The sequence below is a fragment of the Misgurnus anguillicaudatus genome, chromosome 7, assembly GCF_027580225.2.
Source record: "Misgurnus anguillicaudatus chromosome 7, ASM2758022v2, whole genome shotgun sequence".
Taxonomy (NCBI): domain Eukaryota; kingdom Metazoa; phylum Chordata; class Actinopteri; order Cypriniformes; family Cobitidae; genus Misgurnus; species Misgurnus anguillicaudatus.
Window position 1 is genome coordinate 33,751,372 of NC_073343.2, and position 21,927 is coordinate 33,773,298.

Here is a 21,927-nt window from a genome sequence, read left to right on the forward strand (position 1 = left end):
ATTTCACAAAATCCAAGCCGAAGAACCGACATTTAATCCGGAAAGGCAAGTTATTCAACTAAACAATAGCACACAGAACAGCCGGCTGAATAGGTGTCCATACATTAACGTAATACAAGCAGTTATTTACACAATACACAATAGCATACAGAACATACCTGGAAGGCTGAATAGGCTAAATGAACAGAACAAGCCAACGCGCATCAAGTTCGCAGGCTCGTCATTCCACATCACTGAATTTATTGAATCACATAAATACAGGAGCAGCATATAGCGAACTGTAGACGGTAATGTTGTCTCTTGGTTCATTATGTCAAAATTAACTCATAGTGAATTACAAGTCACACCTGACTATAAGATGCATCAAACTATGAAAAAAGTGTGACTTATAGTCTGGAAAATACGGTATGTCTTTCTTTGTTCAGTTGAGAAGACTGAAGACGTTTTTTGAGGAAAACATTTCAGGATTTTTCTCCATATAGTGGACTTTATTGGACCTCAACAGTTTACAGTTTCAATGCAGCTTCAAAGAGCTCTAAACCATCCCAACCAAGGCATTAGGGTCTTATCTAATGAAACCATCGTCATTTTAGCCACCAAAAAAATAAAATAAACTACCTTTAAACTACAACTTTTCGTCTTGCGTATTCAAGTCAAAAGGTCACACATTACATATGTGAAATGACCACTTGCGGACCATTTTAAACAATAAACTGACACAAAAGCACTATTTGGACGGGATTAGTTTTCCAAACGACATTTGAGTTTCAACGTGTCTCCCACAACTTCTGTGATTTTATGTACCGATTCGGACGGGATTAAAATTCTCAGGTTATTCCATAGATGGGAGTGTCTGTTTCATGCATTTGGCCGTTGCAGAAGATCACGTGCTTTGGATACGCGTGTTTGTAATGTTTAATATTTTACTTTAACTTGTTTGACTCTGTGGACCCTGTACCGGGTCCAGAATTATCTTATTTTGACTTAATATAAAATATTCCTTTATTTTTTATGGTCTATCATGGACCCAGTACCACATATTAGATACTGTTTGAAATCTTACAAGCTCTACTTTCTGCAGATATGCATCACTTTCACATATGTTTTACTGTTAGAAAGTTATTTACATTTGATTAACACTATCACCCCCCAAATTTTTTTTATATGATTTAATATTCACATATTTCATATTTTTCAAGTATGACAAACATGGGCAAGTCTTATATCAAATGAAAGCTCTCACTCTCAGGAATAAGGCTACTTCATTATTTTTGTTCTATTCTCATCGAATATCCAACAATCGTCTAATGAATTATGAGGTAAAAAATGGTCTTTTGTAAACATATGGGAAACTTAAGTGTGAACTGCCTCAGATAGCACAGATAGCCACAAATTCTACACCATCTTTTATCTTAGGTCCTACTCTAAAAAATGAGTCCATTCACAGCATTTTCTTTGGTTGTGTAATGTGTGCATGAATAATCCCTTGCTATTTATTATATGTGCAAAAGAAAAAATTAATATTTATATGAAAAATGTATTTTCATACCCTTCAGTAAAATAAGAATATCTTTTGAATGCGACATGCTAAAGAGATCATTAATTTTTTGGGTGTTTACTGTCTGCTGCTGCTAACAACCAGAACTGTCTGCAGTCTGCTAGAGCACACAGAACCAGAGTTATTTTTTTTCAAAGACAGTGTTTACAACATAAAAAGACAATTTGGTGTTTATCATATGAAAAACAACATAAATAACAATATTTGTCACAAACAGCAGCTTTTTCTGTAACTTCAAAGGGTTTTCTTTAAAATGATATAAAGATATTGCATTTATTCCACTGTATGTGGTTATGGTAGCACTTCAAATGTTTTTTGGCAGAAATTGTACACCATAAGCATATTATTCCTCCCATCAGTTGGAGTAAAATAACTTTTGCATTTATTATGATAGAGAAAAAATTCCCTTTTCCTCTGTAAGCTGACAATTGCTGGAATCAAACAAAACTGTCTGCAGGTTTCGTTGCCACTCAGGGCCAGAGTTATACACTGTTAAATACAGACTTTAGAAAAAAAACTTCAAAAGGCGCCTATTTATTTTTGTGTTTATTAGAGAACCGACAACACATACAACCATGTTGAGCACTTTTAACTTTTAACGTCTTTTATGTAATTTCAAAGGGTTTCCTGTAAAATGATACCACACTTTTGTATCTGCACCTCTGCCTGTGGGTATGGGAAGCTTTTGAAATTGGGTAGGCCAAATCCAGGCAGAAATCCCCAAAATAGCTCAGAGTGTAAAATTATTACAGAACATGTTATTTATGAATTTAATTTTAACAAATCAAAAGAACTTATACAAATCCTACTAAAGTAGCCTACGTGTTTTATATAATTGGCTGCTTATAATAAACCCAAAGAAATGAAGAAATAATGATTAATAACATTTTCTATCTTTATTAATTAACATTACCATTACGGAGTTGAACAAAATAAAGTTGAGTTTACCTTATACTGATATTACAGTGGCCAGTCTTAAGCTCGTCTGGATTTAATTATTTTATTTCGCGGAATTTAAAAAACATCCATATCTGAATGAATGGCACTCCGGAAGTACAATATACGCGCGTTAATAAGACCTTACGGCAGATCACATTGGCCAAAACACGAAAAGAACCGCGGTCATCTTTCTCCACGCTTGTAAACACTGAGGCGGTAGTTTCGCATACGTCATGTGTGACTTTTTCGACGTGATTATGTAATACATTGATGTGTCAAACGGCTAGTGCAAGATGAGATGCTGTGGTTTAAAAATATATATTTTTTTATTTTGGGGCGAAAATGACAATCATTTTGCTAGATAAGACCCTTATGCCTCGGTTGGGATTATTTAGAGCCCTTTGAAGCTGCATCAAAACTGTAAATGGTTGAGGTCCAATAATGTCCATTATAATGATAAAAATCCTTGAATGTTTTCCTAAAAAAAAAACGTTCTTCTCAACTAAACAAAGACAGACATAAACATCTTGCATGACATGGGGGTAAGTAAATGATCAGATTTTTTATGTAAGTGGACTAATCCTTTAATGATAGTAACAGAATTTTTTTATTTTTATAAAGAAATAAAGATTCTCATATTTCCCATACATATATAATGTAATTAAATAGAAATTGCCCTGATGTTGACTAAACATGCCATGAAAGTGTTTATTTAGTCATTTTCTTTTAAACAATTTTTATGTCTTTGTTATTTTGTATCTTATGTGTTTCCTTTTTCCCCTGGTTCTTGTCACACACCTCAGCGGTGAGCATTTGATTGTATTTTTAGTTACTGTGTCAACTCATTATTGAAAAGGTCAGGTCCATACATAAATGTATAGCACTGTGTTTGGTATCCCAGGGTTCTGCTTGTAGCCCCTGGGGACACAGAGGGTAGACCTAAGCACACAGCTGACTTAAAGGAGCTGTCAATCATCCAAACTCTCCATCCCTCACATCTTTTACAATGGAGAGGAATAATAGTGCGTAACTTGGTACAACTGGATCATACACTGTGATTGTTGGATAATGTGTAAATACTCTGTCCTGCAGAGTTACAGTAAGCTTAAACCCAAATCAAACACCCCTGAACCAGCTCACCAACACTTCACGATTAGTCAAAAAAATATACACTCTAAAATGCTGGGTTATTTCAGCCGTTTGGTTGTAATTTACCTATGCTGGATTTATTAAAACCAAAATGCTGGTTGATTTAGCTCATTGTTGGGTCAAATATTAACATTATCTGGGTTAATTTAAACCAACAGCTAGGCTCGCCCCTTTTTGACCCAACGCTGGGTTGAAAATAACCCAGCATTTTTTTTTTTTGGAAAATTAACTGTCCCTGCTCTATGACATCTATGTATGAAAAAGGCCTAAATGAAATCCTCGTATTTGGTTTGCTCTCAAATCTGTGTGGTTAAGATGGTCACCTTCTGACAGACTACCAAATATTTATTTCTGAGAAATGGCAAGAATGCTCTGTTCAGTCGTGCTTATGCAGCTTACAAGAGATCAATAAAGTTACGAACTGTAGTATTACACATGTATCTCACCCTCGTAGATGTTTGTTAACCCAGCAGTCCCAACATAGAGCTGCTTTTCTTCTGTCGTGGCATTGTCCATTCACACCCCCTTGGCTCTTAAAGAGTCATATCCTGCCCTGTTTGGTTAAAGAAGACTTTCTATCTGTATGGACCCTGCCACCCCTCCTCCTCATCCGTCACAATGGAGGACTTTAAGCTTTCGAAACCGGCGATGGGGCAACAGGACGGACCACCAGCACACTTGGCCACCGCATGTCCCATAATCAGAGAGCAAAACAAAAGCACATTGAGGCCTCCCAGCTTCTCCGATCTTTTGTGAGACGACCCTTAGGTACTAGCGCTGACAAGGCACCACACAACCACTTCCTGCGCCTCGACCGGCGAGACATTTATCACCCGCTCCGTCAATAACGGATCCGTTATGGCTGGAGATGGATGTCTTAATGAGTTGACTTTGTTGATGCTTGGTTATTGGTGGTCCTCCTTTTTATACAAGGTTTTGTTGTTTTGTGTCTGCGCCTCTAATAGATGATGGGGAGCTGGTGGGGGGCTTCACTGTCCCTGTGGCAGATATCAGGAGCGCTCTGTCTTCGCCCTGCCTTCTGCAGCTTCACCCTTTGTTGGGAAGCGCTAATAGGATTAAAATTTCCAGGTCTATCAGGAAAGCTCCGAACCAGCCGTAAAGGGACGCATCTCTTGGGGGACAGGTCATTGTTGCGTTTCGTCCAGCCAGGCTGTTTGGGGTAAACTCTCGGTGTCCTGGTGTGGTGGGGCAGAGGGAAGGCATTGCCTGGGGTCAAGCCGAGGGAAAATCCCAGGATTATGGTAACACTCATTACAATGTACACAAAGGCAATGGGACCAGAGAAAGCACAAATAGGGCGCTTAAGTCAGCTTGGGCCAAAGGATGCTTTCCTCAACCCTGACATTGGTCCGGTTAGAAACGTACTGTGCAAGATATATGGGTTGTGTTTTGTTGTGCAATGAATTCTTCACATAAGCAATTTACCAGGCGATTTCATATTTTGGGACCTTTTTGTGAACTATCTGGGAGAATAATATAAGTGTTAAATATGCGTGTTTGTTTAAAGGGATAAAAGTAATAAATGCATGACTGTCTACATGAAAACAAATCACTTATGTTGGTTTGCTGGTTATGTTGACATGTTTTAGTAGCCAAAAGTTCTTTTCACACAACGAGAAGCACAATTTGCATACAGATGAGACTATACGGACTCTGCATATTGCATTGCTATTCCAGCAGTAACTGAATTTGGCAAATGCCCAATGTAAGAGATGCCATTGTAAACCTGTAAATATAATGGGGCTGCCATGTTTGCTTTGAGTCACTGAGACTCTTACATTTACTTGCTGTAGATATGATCATTATTGCATACAGCTCATCAAAGTTTTGTTTTATCAGACAAGTTCACATCACTATACTAAGATTGTAAGGCTGACATGTTTAGTCCACTTGAAACACTTGAACATTTTCACGGACAATCAAAATGTATGTATATGATAAAAGTAACCCAAAGATGACATTGAAACTATGCATGTAGCTCTTGTTGCACATGCTTCTTTATGACCCGAGACCCCTGGAAGGGTAGTATTCTGCTTCCTTCCCGCTGGTATGCAGGTTTGTTTATTTCCGTTATCCGGATTAAATCGTAACATTTTAAATTACTCTTAAATTGCTTTTTCGAGAACGGCAGCATATTGAAAATGTTCATATTTGGAGCACGAAGAGGAAGAAATCTTATTTTACCCCGAGTCTGATAGGCAGGCGGAGCACATTTCCCTAGCTTTAAATAATGTCAATCTGGGCAGTCCCCGGATTGAAGCTCCAGCGCCGTGAGGCACAATTTTTCCTTTGCCTACAGTCTGATAATTTTCTGAGCTATTGGCAACTTGGGAATTTCTGCCCGTCTTATCACTTGGGCTCAGCGAACTTCACAGCGGCTAATCGGAGCCGGGATCACTCACTCAAGGATTGCGCGATCATGTTTTTCCCTCGCCTGTGACAGCTGTCCCCTGCTCGCATTAGCAATGCAGATGAGCCTTCCTAATAGGTTAATGCGGAACACCCGAAAATGAGGTTTAATCCCCCAGTGAAATAATCGAACACTGGCAAATTCCTTGATGTGGAGAGATAGAGTCATTGGCTGTGACTCAATTAGGCCTCACGCAGTTCAGAGCGGAGGTACCTTGTGCCCCGTGTCCCTAAACGGTGCACGGCGCACCGCCAGCAAGGGAGGTGCTGAACATGACCCGACCGAGGGCAGTCGTAATACCCACCTGACAAACCTCGGTGCCTTATTTATTCGCTTTAACTCGACCCAGGCACACGCATGCAAAATAAAATGAATAAACACATAGCTGTGCAACCTGCAGAGCGCCGATAAGTCAGGCACTGTGCGCGGACTGTGCCACAGCGGCACTGTTTCCAGCCTAATTGGAACTAAGTAGCAGACGCATGTGGGAGCAAATATATGGCTATATTCATATGCACGTTCCCCTATTTGGACACGGTGTCTATTTAAATATAAATTGAACTGGGGCTGCTCAAACTCAATCCAACTGATCAGGCTAATGTCAAACCCGGTCTTGCATTAGATATAGCGGTTATTATAGTCTCCTTTCTTATTTAATAAGTAACTACATTCTGGCCACAGCTGAAATAAAGCAATTGTTATATTGGTCAGTAAATTAGCACCGGAGAGCGTCGAAGTCCAGGTCTGTTAAAACAGCGTGGCTCCCCGCGACCGTAGCCTCGCTCGGAAAGACGAAACGTTTACGCGAGGCTCTCCAAAGGAGACTGTCGAGAGAGGTGGCGCCTCATTTCTCAAAGCAGGTAGCGGCTAATAAAAAGTCCGCTCTTAAGCCGCCGTACATTAGTAATCCAGCGAGAAAAGTGAGAGCTTCAAAATCGAGCACTGTTTCGGGAGGGGAGGGGTCCGTCAGACATCGCAATTACAGTCCGCATGCCTGGGAAACAAGAATCTGAAATCAATACAGAAACAAACTGCACAATCAGCCGGGGCTTGCTATCACGGCTGGAGTGGAATATGCAAAAACAGCAATTAAATGTGTTAGCATACACACTCTTTTCCATGATATCGGGGCATCTGTGGCATTAGCGAAGCGACTCCTTACGGATAATGGAGTCAGGAAATGAATGCGCAATCTACCTCTGTGTTTTCATCATTAGCGGGAGACAACTCCGCTAACATCGCCTAACGCGGCGCGCGAAAGAGGAGAGAAAGAATTTATGTGCCCTCGCATGCCAAATTAATTCTTGTCTTGACATCTTAATTCTCGGTTCTTGTGTGTGGTCAAATCAGCCCACGATAGAAAAGCAATCAAGCAATTATTCCTAAATTATATTTGCCCAACACACACTGATTGGTTATTCTTTTCTTATTGGCTAAGCTCATTAATTCTGAGCAGCTTGCTTGTTATGCCTCTGCCGTTACAGCTTTCCCTCGATCCTCCACCCACCCCCCGTTCTCCATCTTGTGCCGCTGCCTATCTTCTGTCGCCAGCCCTGCCAATGTTTCAAGATGACACGCGTTGCAGAGAAGCCCCCCCTCTCCGATCTATGCCATTGTCTCCTCCACCAATTACCATGCCCATCTACGATTAACTTTGATGTGGAACCTAATGAGATAAGGCCGAGCGTTGAGGCGGTGGCTGATAGCTGCCCAGTTTGTGCTTCTATGGCTAATACGGGCTGCAGAGAGTCTTCTTCACTTTATCAGACTTATAGCAGTGCCACACTAGCCGTACAGTCATAGACACTCTATATCCGCGCGCATATGGCCATAAAAACCAAATATACTTCAAGAGTTTGGGAAGCAGGAACAGACTCTCGGCTGTCTCGCACACGTCATCTTTCTCTGGTTAATGGCTGCACTAGGGTTTAACGGCCATGCTAATTGTGAGTGTGTGTGTATCACGCTAACCGAAGTATCTACACTTATCTACAGATCCAGCATTAAAACCTTATTGTGGCACATCTGGACTCTGTGTAAATCCTTCCCGTATGAGAAAACAGAGCTCCTGTTGTTGTGGTTTCTCCAACATAATCTCCTAGTATCAATAGCACAAGTTTCTGTTTGTATTTGGTCTGCTATTTATATGCAGATTTTGTTTTTGCAAAGTGCAAAAAGTGCGTATTATATGCACATAATTATGCAAAAGTTTTTGTGTATAAACAGCACGCCAAATTAAAACATACACTTAAAAAAGCATAATCATTTGAATGTATTTTAATCAAGTGCCAAATTTCCACTTAACAAACATGATTAGATACAGATATATTAATTTAATAATTTTATGTGGAAATTTGCCACATAATTAAAATACATTCAATTGATTCATTTAGTGACCTCTAAAATCTACGTGTTGCATTTTTCAAATATGCAATTTTTTCTTGTCAATTAAAGACAAAAAAAATATATTTTTTTGCCTTCTAATAATTTAATTTAGTTATTGGTTGGCTAGTAGTTTTAACCACACATTGAATCAGGCAATGCAAGTTCTTGTTTATGACGCAGCAATTTTTTAAAACACAAATCGTGTCATTAAACAATATGATACAGTATATAAATACTTTGACTTGATACACTGTAAAAAAAAATAATACGCTGGATTTACTTAAAAATATAGTGCATCGTTTTTGCATGCATTTTTTTAGTAAGTTTCACATGACATCTTAATTCTCGGTTCTTGTGTGTGGTCAAATCAGCCCACGATAGAAAAGCAATCAAGCAATTATTCCTAAATTATATTTGCCCAACACACACTGATTGGTTATTCTTTTCTTATTGGCTAAGCTCATTAATCAGGAATTTTAAGCAACTTATGCCATTGTTTAAAATTTCAAGTAAAACCTACTTGAAAAAGTGGATGCAAAAATTATGCAATTTATTTAATTAAAGGTATTGCAGAGGATATTCTTTTTCCGGGTGGATCATCAAGACTACTGGTCCTCCTAGTTGTCAATCAGGAGTGTTGCGCAATTGCATTTTTTAAAAAAGGCGGTTCTTTTCTAAAATTCGAGAAAATCCTCCGCTACACCTTTAAGTAAATCTAGCATATTATTTTACAGTGTATTGGATGGATTTAATGCAAGTATCCAATTGAATAAACATAGTTTGGATCATAACTATTAAGATCATAACTATTAGGACTAGGCTATTATTGCAAAAGAATTAGATGTATGATTCAGTAATTCATTAATTGTTATTAACCAGTTACTCTACACTGTAAAAAAAATGCAGCATTTTTGTGAAATCAACATATATTTTTATGTTACTTTTACTTAAAATTTAAACAATTTCAACTTGATTTTATAAGTTATATAAAATGGTAGGTTGAATTGACTTGCATTGATTTTTTACAGTGTAATAATAATAATAATATCATAATTATTAATATTAATTTGTATTACTGTATCTGATATGTAAGAATTAAAGGAAATGCCTGTGTTTTTTTTATTTGATTATAAATGAAAGTAATATATCTTCATCTAGCACACACACTCACACACACTCGAGGTAAATGGGCAGAGCATGAATGTTTCTCTGTGAGCTGTGGAGAGCTCTACACACTTTAAAGCACAGGCCCAATTAAGCTGTGCCTCATCAGCTGGAGGAGAGAGCTGAAGATAATACTCACGCTTCCCATTCACTGTAACAGTACTGCCAAACATCTTGATAACACCCCTCCCAAAAATATCACCAAACAGAATAGAGAACAGAGAAACGCAGAATAAAGGCAGTCATGTACAATACAATTAATGGTGTCCTTTCTTTGTGCTAATAATACATCACAATAACAGTGTGTGTGTGTGCGTGTTAGGTTTTATTGAGAAGGAGGCTGGGTATTTTTCCTTTATCTAAATTGTAACCAGTTAAAGACAAAGCTGTACCCTCTAGCTTTCCAGAACAGGAGTCGCAAGCTTGAAAGGAAATTGACAGTCGACATTCCAATTTCATTCAAGGAGGCAATTTCCTAATGCTAATCACCATCTGCAGATGTTGCCCGCTGATATATTTCTCCATGTTCGATTTTTTACATCCCAGCTGCGACTGCACAGAAATCGTGACAAAGCCAAAGAGCCGAGTGCTAAGATGCTAGCACTATAGGTTTTTGGAGTTCAACAAGCAAGATGGCTTTAACTCTTTCTGTCTCTCGTTTTCTCTCTCTCTCTCTTTCTCGTTCTCTGATATATCATCTGAGCTCACAGCAGCCCACTCATGATGTCTCTGCACACATATTTCAGTGTGAAGGGTGGAGCCAGACGTCATCCTGTCTATTAGCTACAATGCTTGAAATTTGAATTAATTGTGTGTTATTGCTGCAAAAAAAGACTTTTACATGATTTTGGAAAATCCTTGGAGCTAATAATAATTTGTATAAATTTAATAATAAAATAATAAGTAAATAATTCTTTATTTATATTTAATAAATCATATGCTTCCATTACACTTTTTATTAAGTAATTATTTAATTTTGTATCAAATAAATTATTTATTAATTATTTATACATTTTTATTATAAATTAATAAAATATTACTATTAGTATTAAAATAAAATTAGTATTTACAGTGCAAGTTTTATAAGAAAATGTAAACTACCTCACTAAGACAAAAATACATTTGCATACAAATAAACATATCCATATTATTATTTAAATCTGTTTTTAAGATGTATGTCTATTTATGTATTTTATTAAAGTATTATAGCTCAATGGTAGAGTATTTTGCTTGCAGGACAAATGGGTTTGAACCCAGTGAAGACACATACTGATAAAAATTACTTTATAATACACTGTAAGTCACTCAAAACATATTAATATAAAATATTTAGGAACTACTGAAATTATATATATTGTACATTATAAAATTATATTTAACTGTATATGCGCTTTACTCTACTGAACGCTTTTTTGTCCTTACCAGACTAATCTCTATAAAATCTGTTTCTTTATACTTTCAGTTTGGGTTTTGGAGACGGCAGGCACTACAACAGTCCCAGCATTTACAATGCCAGACTCTGTTTTGAAACAATTGTGACTCGTGGCCTCTTCAAGCGTGCTAAGCGATCAAAAACAGGCCAAGACAAACAAGGCCTGCAGCTGTCCACAAAACAAAACCACAGATAAATACTCAAACACGTCCGGGCCAGCGGAAACGGCTTGGCTCCTGCCCGGCCCTGAAAGGACCCATTGTGCTCTCCAAACCAGCACAATGTCACACAGTTCTCATTTGAGAGAAATTTTCATTTACCACTTCTTTCATTCTCGTATCGTCATGGCGGAGAGAGAGAGAGAGAAAGAAGGAAAATACCCACCCTGCTGGAATAGAGCGGAATGGCTCCAGGCCCATTTCTTCCCTCGCCGTTGTTCTACCAGGTTTTACAACCAGATCTCTCTCATCTTTCAGCCAAAGATACTTAACGTGCCGAAACGTTTTTTGACAGCACCGCTGAAAAGCCTTGTTTTAACGTGCGACGCGACAATTCATTAGCATTCTGTCGGGTCCCACAATGACGATTGAGAGCTTTGACCCGTCTGATTGTCAGATCAAGGTCAGTTACCAAGAAAATAATTTCAGCATTACTGTCTGACTGCTCCCACCTCAATCCGCACGTTTTGGCTTATGAAAACTAGTTCCTCCTTTTCCCTCCTCTTTGATGGATGTATTCACATTCTCAATGGAGCCACTTCTACCCGAGTAGACTTGTTTTTAAGAGAAATAATTGTTTTGATCTTGTAATATGAAAGGCAATTTCATCTCAAGGGTGAGTTTGCGCTACATGAACGGGCGTGCCTAGGCGTTAAAAAGCATTGCACATCCCAAAGACAGGGATGCACTGTAAGTGTCCCTGTATCTCAGTATTGCGTTAGCAATGTAAAAATGCAAAAAAGGCTTGATCCCCAGGGAACACACATACTGATAAAAATGTAAAGATTGAAATAACTCTGTATATTCATTCCTGCCGGCTACCTGTGTGCAAAGCAGCACCAGAAACACAAAGACTAATTAAAAATGGCCCAGACACAGCGCAGCTTTAGTGGGTGTCAATGACGATCCATTAAGAAGTCCCTACGGTGACCTGGTTCAACCCACCATCATGTAAAGCACTAACACACACACACACACATGCATACAAATGTCCCTGACACATACGCCGTCCCTATTCTCTTCACACGTCCTGCCAGGGCCAACGCTCCAAGACGGCAATGGTAGCTTCTAATAGAGCCTGTGTGGCCTGCGTGCCCCGGGGGTCAGTGGTAATCCAGGGGGAGTTTTCACATTGTGTTTTGGGACGTGGGGTCAAACTGTTTGAAATGAGGGGGTTTTGTTAAACATCCATTAGCCAGACCCAATGCATTGTCTTGATTTATTGGGAGATGGAGGCTCTCCGCCCCAGCGTTGCAGCGTGCATTGTAGACCGCAGTAAAACACAGAATAGTTACCAAGGCTAGTTGGGTTTACGACGGTTTATTAGACGACTCGTTTTTAATGAAACTAAAACAACAAACCAAAACGTATACGCTAAATAATGCTCCAAACTCTTAAAGGTTTATAAATACTGTAATTGTCTGATAAATTGTCGTTTTTTATCTACTGTATGCTACGTATTAGTAACGTAATTACCCTACTTTGAAAGAACAGAATGCAACAATCCATTAAAATGATTTAGACTCCACTTTACCTTGTTGAACAAGATCTCCTATTTCCTCCGTGATTTCAGTAGAGTTTTGCTCTGGGCGTCAGGCAGAACCGAGCTGTGAATTTATATCATCTTTTGCAGACTGAAGGTAAACAGGCTCTAATTATAGAGGCACTACAGCAATTCCACAGCACAGGCTAGAAAATGTCAGCTTATTACTTCACTGCGAGTTTCAAATGCTCAAGATAATGACCAGTTACTAATTGGTGCTTATACTTTAAATCGGTTAGCATGGAATATAATTGCAGCTATTATGGAGGTAAATAATCCCTGAAAATTAGCATCTTTTAGCCAAAACGCATCCTAAACAGTACGATAGGGTGCTTGTGGGGGAAAGGGCCTTGGTGTTGACAGTGAGATGGTGTGATTTTTTATTAGCGTAGGGTTCCCAGGGGCCAGGGGGCTGCATGTAACGTCACATGGTTGTTGGACCGTGCACCGGGTGTTGTTATGCAAAGATGGAACGAGAATCACGAGTGAACCAATAGAGTGGCCTGATCTCACGAGAATACATACGTATTTTATGAGTTAACGAAACCCCGCCCTTAACCCCAACATTACAGAGGCCAAAGCAAATCATACGAAAATGTGGTCGTATGAATTGCCATTGGAAAGACGCACATACTTTCGTCATCACTGGATGTTTGCAACCACATGCTCGTCCCCGGCCTTACCTCAGGACACATGTGACCTCAAATGGCAGGAGCGTGAGAAAAGACCAACGCACCTCGGTAAAACCAAGCTTGGGGATTGGGCGGCATAACCCCCACCTCGTATCATATCGTCACGACCGCCGTCTCCCATGTCACGCTTACGTGACACCGCTCTATGCTGTGCTTGTTTGAACTGTCCCACCCAATTAGCGCTAATAAGTGACTCGGTGAGGATGAGCAAACATGGTGTATCCAATCCTTGCCTATGCCCTCCCTGACGCTTAGCAGCCCATGAAAATCCCCCAAAGAGCACAACCCCTGCTAATAGACAGAGAAAGCCAAACGCATCTCGTTTTCTGAGCAAACAAGTGCCGGTAAAGAGGCGAATTAATGACAAGTCATTTGAAGGGGTTTGTCGGGGAAATGATTTCGCACACGTCTCAGCGCTGAAGAATTGATTAGGACCTGCTCGATCAAAGTGCCTGAATCAATAAAGGAGCTCGGCGAGCAGAGAAAAGACATGCACCCGCTTAATTTATCCCCTGCACCGTTTCCTGTGGAAAGACAGAGAATACACACGGATCTGTCAGGTGGAAATTGGTGGCCTTGTTAAGGCTATAGGTTTTATGTAAATTCGCCTCTGTGAGGCATCGTGGGTCATGTCTAGCGAGGTATTTACAGACTTTATTGGGGGTTTGTTTGATGCTTTGCTATGTTTGGCTTTTTACGGAAGATTTATTAGCTTGAATGTATTGAGTCAAATTCCTATGAATGTCAAGAGAACACTGAAATAAAATGATATGCATGACAACATATGTTTTAACATTACTTAAACTTAACAAAATAAGTTAAAAAATATATATTTTTAGCTTTAGCAGCTTGCTAGTCAAATATAAAAAAAATTAATTATTGCATCATGCAAATTATTAAAAATGATTTAATCATAATAATTAGGTTTATAAAAATATATTGTAAACATCAATTGGTGACAGCATTAACAATTATTTTATTAATGCAAAATATAAAAAGTAAAGCAAACAGACCTAAGAGCTTTTGTTATGCTTGATATTCATATTCAAATATTCATAATAATAACTGCAGCCTGATTTTTCTAAAATACAAATAAAGAAAATTTTAGTGTGTATATATATATATATATATATATATATATATATAGAGAGAGAGAGAGAGAGAGAGAGAGAGAGAGAGAGAGAGAGAGAGAGAGAGATTTTAGTGCTGGGCAAAGATTAATCGCAATTAATCGCATACAAAATAAAAGTGATTTTTGGCATAATATGAGTTTGTGCTGTGTATAATTATTATGTATATTTAACCACACACACACACACATACATATATTTATTTCAGAATTTTATTTATATATAATATAGAATATTTAAAAGTATAAATAAATATATACACACATGTAAATGTTTCTTAAATACATACATGAATGTGTGTGTATTTATATTTAGACGCTTTCAGCAGTAACAACATAAACAAGCAGCGTCCGTGGTCTACACGTAACTTCCGGTAAACTCAGCTAAAAATAAATACAACAAATTACTTTAAACGTAGTTTATTTATATAACAAGCAAAAAAACAACACGTAGGTTACCTAGGAAACCAAAACATGACGAGGTATTTGTTCAGTTTAGCAAATATTCAGACAATTAAAAAACTGAAGCAGGAAGTAAATGTCGGACCAGATGCAAATCGCCTCACCGCACGTGCGTCCAATGAAACGTTCTATACATATATTATGCCAAAAATGACTTTTATTTTGTATGCGATTAATCACGATTAATCTTTGCCCAGCACTACTAATAATATATTTTGAAAGGCCATTATTCTGAGAATTGCATAATCCACTCATTTAAGTAAGCAAAGTAGCTTTTCCCAAACTTTCAGAATATGCTGTCCTAATATTATACAGTGTAATAAAAAGTGACATGATGCTAAAACTCAGCGGAGTTAAGCGTCCTCGTTCATGTTTTTGTTTGGATTTTTTTCTCCAGTTTATTCGAGCCAGAAGTTGGAGGGTACTGCGGGCAGACTGGAGCATTATTTTAAACGTGGCTTTGCAGATTAGCACCCTTGCCAAAGCCCTGTGGAAGGCCCTTAATTGATTTCCCTTTTGACTGTTTACCTCAGCTCTGAGGGTTTCTGGAGCAGAGCGACAGCAGTGTCCTCCATGCAGCCTCGCCAGCAGCCCTGCCAAGTGCCTCATTAGTATTCTACGCAGTGGCATTTGCCAGCCTGAGTGTTGCCTTGGCAACGCTGCCCACACAAGTGATGATAAATGAGGCTTTCAGTCTCCTCTCTGTGTCGCTCTTTGCTCTTCGAACTCAGGACACGGTGCTGAGGAGCTCCGGGCCAATGTAACGCTCCTGCTGCAGGGACGGGCACAACCAACGCGTGGGGTAATATGAGGGAAACATTGAGTTAGGTGGGCTTGAGTCTGGTGAAGGGGGTTAGTTTAAGGACGATGAGAGTATTCTGACCACTTCAAAGTCGAATTACTTTTTATACCTAAAAACGAGTATCGGTGCTGATTTGTGGAATATGTTGTTGTTTTGCAATATGTTTTTCTGTGTAATTTATGCAATGCTAATAACACCATTGAACATTTGCATTTAACTATAGATCTCACAAAAACAAACATAGTCTCATGCAGGTTTTTGAAGAAAAATAAACGAAAATGATTTAAATGCAGCGCTCATCGTCTTTAATATCATATTAGAGACATGGCAAACGGTAGCCGGACATGTTTTGGGATCCTCTCCTGATCCTGTTGTGATCATAATTGCTGTCGATCAATCGAAGGAACAAATAATATGAATTTAGAGAAACAACATTATACAATAACAAATAGCAATAATTTTCACACACGCTGGGTATTTTTGCATCACACTGTGTTAATTGTTTCAAAATAGAATCATTATAAATGTAAACATTTTGTCAAACTTGTGAAAAAATAATTATTTTGCGATTCATTTAGAAGTGTAAAAGCACTGAAAGTTTTATGGGTATTGGAGTTCAGTTATAATCTGTAAAACACTGAGGGTTTTGAGGTGCGATGTTGCTCTTTCAAGTAATCTGATATTACTGTATATACACTCAAAAAAAAAAAATGAAATGTTGGGTTTAATTAATAATATATCAAAAGGTTCCCCACAATTTGTTTAAGTAATCTCAACAAACACTAATTTAGTTTATTTTACAAAAGAAGTTTGTAGAGTAGAGTCAACAAAAACAATTTTATTAACTCCATCCCTTTAATTAGAATATAGTTCAAAACACTCAATCAATCAAAGTGCAGCTGCTCCATACAACTCATCATATAGACCTTTTTATACCCTAATCAGGCAATGTATCTCAGGGGATATATATATTTTAAAATGTGCTAAATAACAATATAAACAACATATAACCGAATTTTCTTTTTAGCACCTTAAGACAATGTTCACAATTAATATTAGCAGTATTAAAAAAAAAATTAAGAAGAAAAGTAAGATAAATTTTCACTCACTTACCACAAAATCTGACTGTCCTGCAAAACCGGTGGCCATGTTGGATTTAAGTCAGGCTGACCAATCGATTAAAAAAACTTGAAGCATATAATGATACCCACATATTCAAGACAGACCAAGGTTTGATAACTGATATAAGGATTTGATTGAAAAATCTTTTTTATGCCCCAAACAAGACACTGAAGAGAGCATATCCCGTGGTGCACGCTGCCTGTTTAAGGGTTAATTACAGTTTATCAAAAATATAACAAACATATTTTAAATGCAAAAATGTATTTGAAATACATTTCGAATCGTTTGTTTGTTTGTTTGTTTGTTTGTTTTGTTCTAGAATATATTAGACTAAGTTAATTTACTTATACTTGGTCATTTATTACTCGCGGACCTATCTAATGGTGCGACACTTCTGCAGGAGGGTACAACAATTCTGCCAGAACAACAATTACCCATAATACACTGCAAAATCCTCAGCCAATGAGATGCACGTCTGTATTGGTTTTATTCATCTTTTACTTTTATACAACAATGTTATGTTGGCTGAACAAATATTTTTTAAGTAAAGCTGACAAGACACACTTTTTTGAATGAACTAGATTAAATTAAGTTCACATTATTACATAGATTTTTTAAGTAATTACAACATGAAAGGATTAAGTAAAATTGGCAAAAGTGAAAGTTCATTTTTTTGAGTGAGATGAGAAGATGAAAGAAAAGATATATTCGTGCACTCGGCCCTGCGGTCACACAGAGTAAAGCGAATTATTGGTGTATTAGACGGAGGGTCTGAGAGGCTGGATGAGATGAAACTCAAAAGCACTTTATTAAGAGTGAGGAGGAATGATCTGCTGAAGAAGATCTCATTCATTTGTGTTGCAAATACTTCATTTGGCTGTACAAATACTCTCGCTCTCTTTCACATTGCTCTCCTTCTGTAATCTCATGATGAAAATAAACAATCCTAAAACACAAAATGTAGGCATGTACAGTCTCTGTTTCCTTTATCACATTGTACTTTAATATTGTGTAGCAAAATAATTTTATTTACTTTTTGTATACGTGAAAGAAAAATATACATCTCTATAGCAAAACTTTTCCATAAAAATCTTTAATATTAATTCCAGAAGAAGAAATATCGCTGACAGATCAAATCAAGCCTGATCAAACTTCTCTAGGACACTAAGAAGCGACTGCTTTAAACAGACAGGAGACAATTGACAAGTGTGAACCTTAGCCTTCAGTGTCAGCCAACCAGAGTGGGTGTAGACGGAGGGGGCTGTGGGGGGAGGCCATGGCTATTAAAAGATAAATGTATTTTCTCAATCCATTATTCATGGCAGGGCTAAGCACAGAGTCAGAGGCTTAGCTCTGCAGAGAAGCCCACCCGTACCGGCCCTCCCAGACCCCCACGCTACGATAGAGCCTGAGCCAGCGACAGCTGGGAGTAGCAGAGAGAAAGGGTGGGAAGAGGGAACCGAGAGGTCAAAAAAGAGAGCCAGAGAGACAAAGACGACACAAAAAAGGTTTTTTGGGATGGGGAGAAAAAGAGGGAACGAGGATGACCGAGATGACGCAAGAGAGGAAAAGTGCTGAACTACAAAGACATGTTTGAAGTAGTTCTGCAGATGATACATCAACACAAACACTCTCGCTCTTGTTTCGCTTTCCGGCCTATTCTGCGTGGAGGGTTCAATATTTCTAGTAATGCACTTTCAATGGTTTTCAGTTAGTGCTGGATAAACAGATTAGCACGGGGCTTTAAATTACATGCAGCTTTGCATGTAACTGGTGGATTGAAGAGTTTTACTTTTGTAAATGACATGTCTACTGTCCTACAGCATCTGAGCAGAGATCACATGACTTAGATTTGCATATAATTACAACATTACATAAGGAATAATTGATGACGGGCGGTTGGATTTTTCGAAAATAATGCACATCCAGGGTGGTAATGCGGCACGACGCAAAGTGTGCATTATTTTCAATTATACCACGGGGCAGTTCAATGCAGAATTCTGATTGACTGAGTAATGTTCTGTGGGTATGCATTAATTTCTGATAACCGCACACCTAACTTGTCAAATGTCTTAAAAATAGGCACCAGAGCAATGTTTGTGGTAACCAAAGGGAAATAATGCACAGCCGTGGTGGTACTCCGCTTTGCGTCGTGCTGCATTACCACCCTGGATGTGCATTATTTTCGAATAATTTAATGGCCCGTCATCAATTATTCCTTACATAATTCAAGGGACCGGAGTCAATTTTTCATTTTATACCACGGTTACCACAAACATTGCTCTTATTTTAAGACATATGACAGGTCAGGTGTGCGTTTATTGAAAAATAATGCATACCCATTGAACATTTCTCAGCCAATCAGAATAAAGCATTCAACAGACCCGTGGTATAATATGCAATAAGCTCCTCCTCTTAAAAGACTTGTTTAATACATTATTTTGTTTTTATCAGTTTAACAATTTAAGTAAAAAGTTTCTTTGTATCTAGTTTGCTTCAATAACAGCATGCACTCAATCCATGTTATACTATGAGAATTTTTGAGAGAAAATCTCTCCATCACAACGAGGCACAAAATCACTCACAAAAACTTTTCTCCATTCTGGTCCTCTCTGGTGAAATCAACTACCAGACTACTAAACTTGAAGTCCTCCACAACCTTCAAAAAAAAAAAACACCTGTTCTGCATTTACCTGACTATATCCTAACTGTCAAAAAATAAATAAACTCTTCTTTGTTTGGCTTTCCTATGTTAAAATGATTATGTTAAAATGTTAAATGTCGCTCTGGATGAAAGCATCTGCTAAATAAATAAACCCAAATGTAAAAGTTTGTGTGTCCATATTGTCGTGTTTGCAACACTACAATTCCCAGCTGTGGGCTTTGTTTTTGAAAAAATGGCGGCAGATGACAGATTGTCAGGGGAAAAGCGACCTGTTCTTATTCTAAGCAGATACCTTCAGAATTGTCTCATGATTGGTGATAATTGAGCGCATGCTGCACGATTGATGTGTTTCCTGCCAATGGCCATTAAGCAGAGCTGTTTAATTGATGCTCTGATTATAAGCTTCTCTGTGAGACGAATGCCGCACAGCCACCCATCTCTGTGTCACAGCTCACACGGGCCACATGTTTTCAGTATGGAACACAATCGGTGCCTTTACACAAAGAGACGCATCCATCAAACCAATGCAAACACGGCTCCTATAGGTGCATGTGCGTATGCATATAAAGAAGACAGGTTCGATTTATGGACTTACTATCTTTAGAAAATGCAAAAACTATTTCTTCGATATTGTTGTTTTTTGTAATTGTAAAACTCCACTGAATCGCACAAGCACTTAAGTGAACCCTACATTCATTTGTCGAGCAAGCAATTAAAGACCTGTGAATTTGACACATCATTAAAGTCATCTTGTAGCCTTTCTTCATCAAAAGTGCTTCTTTCCAGGTACACCAAAACTTTGTCACAAAGCAGAGATATACTGGCATAAAATGCACACCCACGGCCAAAAGAAAAGAAGCGCTACATTACATGAAGAGAGGGCGGATTGAACAAGCCGCCATGCTGAGCGCATTTGTATTTAGACAAGAGAGCACAAGGGTGGGAACAGAGAGCGCAAAGACTGGAAGATATGCGGGACGGCAGGGGGCGGGGGTGCGACGTGAAGTTGTTTGTGTGTGTTTGTGTATGTATGGGTCACCGTGCCCATTTTTCCCACTTTAGTGTTGCGGGCGAAGCGAATTGCAAAAACAAAGCACGCTCATATTTGGGCTTTGACATGTCAAGGATTACTTGTTCTATTGAATGTGCTGCCTATTATCTGCTTATCACTTTCTCTGCTCTTTACACTCTTTCTTGTCCCTGCTCAATGGCTTCCTCTCACTGTCCGTCCCACAACACACACATACACACACACACCCAACCCGCCCCCTGGCCCTCTTTCTCTATCTTTTAACACTTACAAAACTGAAAAGATTCAGTCTGGGCTGGGCTCAGGCCACCTGGAAGCCGCAATGGAGTTTTCTCCTTGCCCCCTCCCCGGCACCTCGCCAACGGCCAGCTGTAGCATTGTGCCGTCTTAGTTAATTCCAGGCATTGGCGATTGTTGCCGTCCCAGTTTACGGCCCACCCCCTCCGCGGCCTTCCCGGGCTCCCCTGGGCCGATTGTCCCGGCCCGTCTCTTGTTTAATGCTGTTTTGCAAGTTATTAAGCCCTGGAAGTCTATTAATCACAGTTCAGGGGCTGCGGAAGCCCACACAACGGCGGCGGGGGGAAGGGGAGAGGACAGGCACGCTCGCTGGCCTGAAAAGGCTTAGACGGTGGTCCATTCAGATCCCTAACGAGATCATTACCACTAACTAAATACAAACCTGACCCCTTCGACCCGCTGGGAAATTACGTAGGAGGTCCCTCCTGGTGCGGGACATTAATATGCCGTCCCCGTACCCCTCCCGGTTCCTTCTGCGCATCCCACCCGCACCTCCCCCAGGCCTTTACTCTTCTCCTCTTTCTCCAGAACGGCCAGAAAACTAAACCTATCATCAAAAGAATCTAATCACTGCTCTGATTGTGGTAAACCAAGCCTAACAGACATTTCACTGAGACCTCAATAGAGCACATCGGTGCGACCTCCGAAGCCCACCTCCAGAACCCCCTGTCGCCCCCCACTTGTTCTCTCGCTTTTTATAGCGAGAGCCAATGAGCAACGAGAGAAGCCGGGGGCTTTTCAGATTACTCGACACACTGTGTCCACTTTTTGGGGGACCACCTGGTAAGCTCATTTTAATATAACGCCTTTCTTTCCCTCCGTGTCCGTCATTTTTTTCCTCTAATTCCGCCTCTCAAGCCGAGCCATGTCCGTGAATTCCATCTAATCCATTGACCCCGCTAGAACATT

At 39.1% G+C, this 21,927-nt stretch overlaps 1 long non-coding RNA gene across 4 annotated transcripts in view; it reads left to right on the forward strand.

Annotated features, from left to right (window-relative positions):
- Positions 1-21,927, forward strand: part of LOC141365378 (uncharacterized) — a 98,108-nt gene that overhangs the window by 54,133 nt on the left and 22,048 nt on the right. The window contains exon 4 of one of the 4 annotated variants that reach the window (XR_012370613.1): positions 11,089-14,281. The exons of the other annotated variants lie outside the window; for them this stretch is intronic. This is a non-coding gene — a long non-coding RNA (uncharacterized lncRNA). Of the gene's footprint in view, positions 1-11,088; positions 14,282-21,927 lie in introns of those variants that run through there. 4 annotated transcript variants of the gene reach the window in all.